General features: G+C 44.0%; 1 protein-coding gene across 1 annotated transcript in view; it reads left to right on the top strand.

Annotated features, from left to right (window-relative positions):
* LOC101845952 (serine-rich adhesin for platelets) overlaps nt 1-3093 on the top strand; it is a gene marked incomplete at its 5' end in the record, with an annotated part of 27571 nt that overhangs the window by 789 nt on the left and 23689 nt on the right.

Below are 3093 nucleotides of genomic sequence, written 5' to 3'. Positions count from 1 at the left end.
CTCCCTTTTTTCCCCCTTCGCAAATCATTCAGCATCCTTTCTGTCTTCCTCCATTCCCCCGTGTGTGAAATCAATCTTCCAGTTGGTTGAACATCTTTCTGAGTGGTCACTTTCACACTGGTCAGTTGGCCTCTTCTGGACCAGCCTGACCCGTCTCACATAGTGGTACACATAAGTCCGTCTGGTCGACCGAGATCATTCGATCGGTTCGGATCGGATCGGATGAGAACCTCAGACAAAAACTGCACAACAAATAGTGGAATGCATTGGGGGCATACAGGCAGACCGGCCAACAAATGCATGCACACAAACAGACATACATGCACTTACTTGTTCACAAACAGATAGGCGTACACGTACATAATTATATTATTATACGCTCGCAAACTGACAGGCAGACACACACAAACGCTCACACAAACACACAGACAGACACATACTCTCTACCAGGATAGTAGGAGAAGGTGGGAAGCTGATAACAAGAGTGGAGTCTACACTTTCCTAAGCCTCCCACCTTCTCCCCAGCCTGGTCACTCAAGTGTGTTTTTCCACGGCTGTTGACAGCCACGAAGAGATAATACACGACACATTACGTTCAATTGTTAAAATGTGTCATGACGCGTTGGAATCAGGCGCTCATCAATTTTTGGGTGTGTCGATTCATTCGTATCATCTTAAAGCTTGATTAATTTTTTTGGGCCTTGCTTTCGAGGTAAAAAATACCCATCTATTTTGAATAAAATTGGGGATATTTGCGTTTGAAGAAGCAAGGGGTCGCTTGGTTTCAGGGGTAAAATTCACAAGGAAATGGCCGTCAAAGTTTGGTGACCTCCATAGCTTGAATGAAAGTCATCCGAATCTAAAAATCTAGATCTACCTTTTCTGTGCCTATGAGCAACGTTTTTCAGTGACGTCTACACACGAATGTGTTTTTAAAATTGACACTAGACATGTTGAAACAAAAGCTAAAATTCGATATACATTCCCAACCCTGCGGAAAAAAGCCTGCTTCATCGATTTCATTATTGTGACAAGCGCCTGATTTCACTACGATGCCTCATAAATCATGAAATCCTCCCCCCTCCCTCTCTCTCTCTCTCTCTCTCTCTCTCTCTCTCTCTCTCTCTCCCTCTCCTCCCGCCCCGAAAGAAATGCTTTGTGGACTAAGTGCAGCTAAACAGCTTGCCGACGACATATGCAATGAGCCTGGCTTCTGTAAAGATTCATAATATATCGTCGCCTCAAAACTTGTTTTGTCCAGAATGCCTCTTTACTTACGTACACTTTGGACTGAATAGTTCTAAGACGCCGATATTGCATTTAGTTGTTAATGTAAGGAAACCGTTTCTTCTTTTTCCTGCTCCCCTGCCCAACTCTTTTCCCGTTCTTTTCTTTTTCTCTTTTTCTCTTTAAACACGTTCATTTAAACAGCTTTCTCTTCAAACACTTTCATTTAAACAGCTTTCTCTTTAAACACTTTCATTTAAACAGCTTTCTCTTTAAACACTTTCATTTAAGCAGCTTTCTCTTTAAACACGTTCATTTAAACAGCTTTTTCTTTAAACACGTTCATTTAAACAGGTTTCTCTTTAAACACTTTCATTTCAAATGTCAACAGCTTTCGTGGGTGGTTGGCGGGTGCTCTGGTGTGGTTTGCTTCTTCTTTCCTATCAAACATCTATCGTCCGTATCGCCCCTTCTTCTGTTTTTATGTGTGTTACCCTCTTGTAACACCTCTAATCTTCCGGCGCTCATAATTAGACCTTATGCAGTTGCGAGCGCCGTAAAACCTCTACTATTAAAACTAAACTAAGACAGCTTTCCAGCAACATGCACGATGAATTTGGTGTCTACTGCCCCTCATCAGCTCCCCGCTCCTCCTCCACTGGTCACCCAAGTGCGTGTTTTCCACTGCCGCTTTCGGCCAGGGTTAAGTGGGAGAGTAGAGCTAACTAATAGCGAAGCTACTACACCCTACGTAGGCTGTACTTTCTTTGCTAATAGAGTCTAGTTCCCCGGCGGCCACGTTCGCTCTCTGGTGTAGCGCGGTCGGTACCCGTGTGTTACTTAACTCCTTACAGTAGGCGGAGCACGTGGGTGGTTGGCGGGTGCTCCACTGTGGTTTGCTCGACCTTCTACGTTCTGATCTTCCCGAGCTTTCATTATTTATTTGTGTGTTTGTGTGTGTGTGTGTGTGTGTTTGTGTGTGTGTGTCTGTGCGCGCGTGCGCATGTGTGTGGTGGTGTGTGTGTTTGTGTGTGCGTGTGGGAGGGGGAGGGGGAGAGTATATTTTGTTACTCTCATGTTGCACTTCTAGATCGAATCTTCGGCACTTCCATTGCGGTGCAAATTCCTGACCAGAGTGAGAATGTGAGCATATGGTCCAATTTCATTTTTTATCCGTTGTTTGACTTCATCATTAACATTGTGACGTAATGTTTCCTTTGTATGAGATACCCTCTCTTGTGAACTGCTATTTCCGGGGTGTCGTGGTAGTCTAAGTGGACTTTGTGCTGTTGAAGCTAGAGAGGTGAGCAGAGTAAGCCTGATTCCCTGTTTGGACTTCACTCCTGGCACCCACCCCTTGGCGCTCATATTATGACATTATGCAGTTGCGAGCTCCGTAAACATCTTGTAAAGAGTTAAGGAAATCTGTTCTCTAGTGGTCACAGTGATGCGGCTTGGGGACTACTGACTACCCTGTCACTGTAGTGACCCCCGTTATAGCTTGTTTTGTGTCGAGGTCTGCCCGTGTTTCTTTATAGTGATTATGGATATTGCCTTTCTCTCTTGCTCTCTCTCTCTCTCTCTCTCTCTCTCTCTCTCTCTCTCTCTCTCTCTCTCTCTCTCTCTCTCTCTCTCTGCCCCTTTCATTTTCCCTTTCTCTCGCTTTCAAGTTCTTTACCAACTTTCTTCCCCCTTTATCTCCCTCTTTCTCTCTCACTGTGTTAATCAATACTAAATCCGTTTCTTTTCCTCCCTCCTCTCTGTTGTCCTCAATCTCTGTTCTAAGATACCTATCTATCTATCTATCTATCTATCTATCTATCTATCTATCTATCTATCTATCTATCTATCTATCTATCTATCTAT

This window comes from Aplysia californica, unplaced genomic scaffold (genome assembly GCF_000002075.1).
Source record: "Aplysia californica isolate F4 #8 unplaced genomic scaffold, AplCal3.0 scaffold00604, whole genome shotgun sequence".
Lineage (NCBI taxonomy): Eukaryota > Metazoa > Mollusca > Gastropoda > Aplysiida > Aplysiidae > Aplysia > Aplysia californica.
The sequence above is the reverse complement of the archived record's forward strand: the minus strand, read 5'-3'. Positions and strand labels throughout refer to the sequence as shown.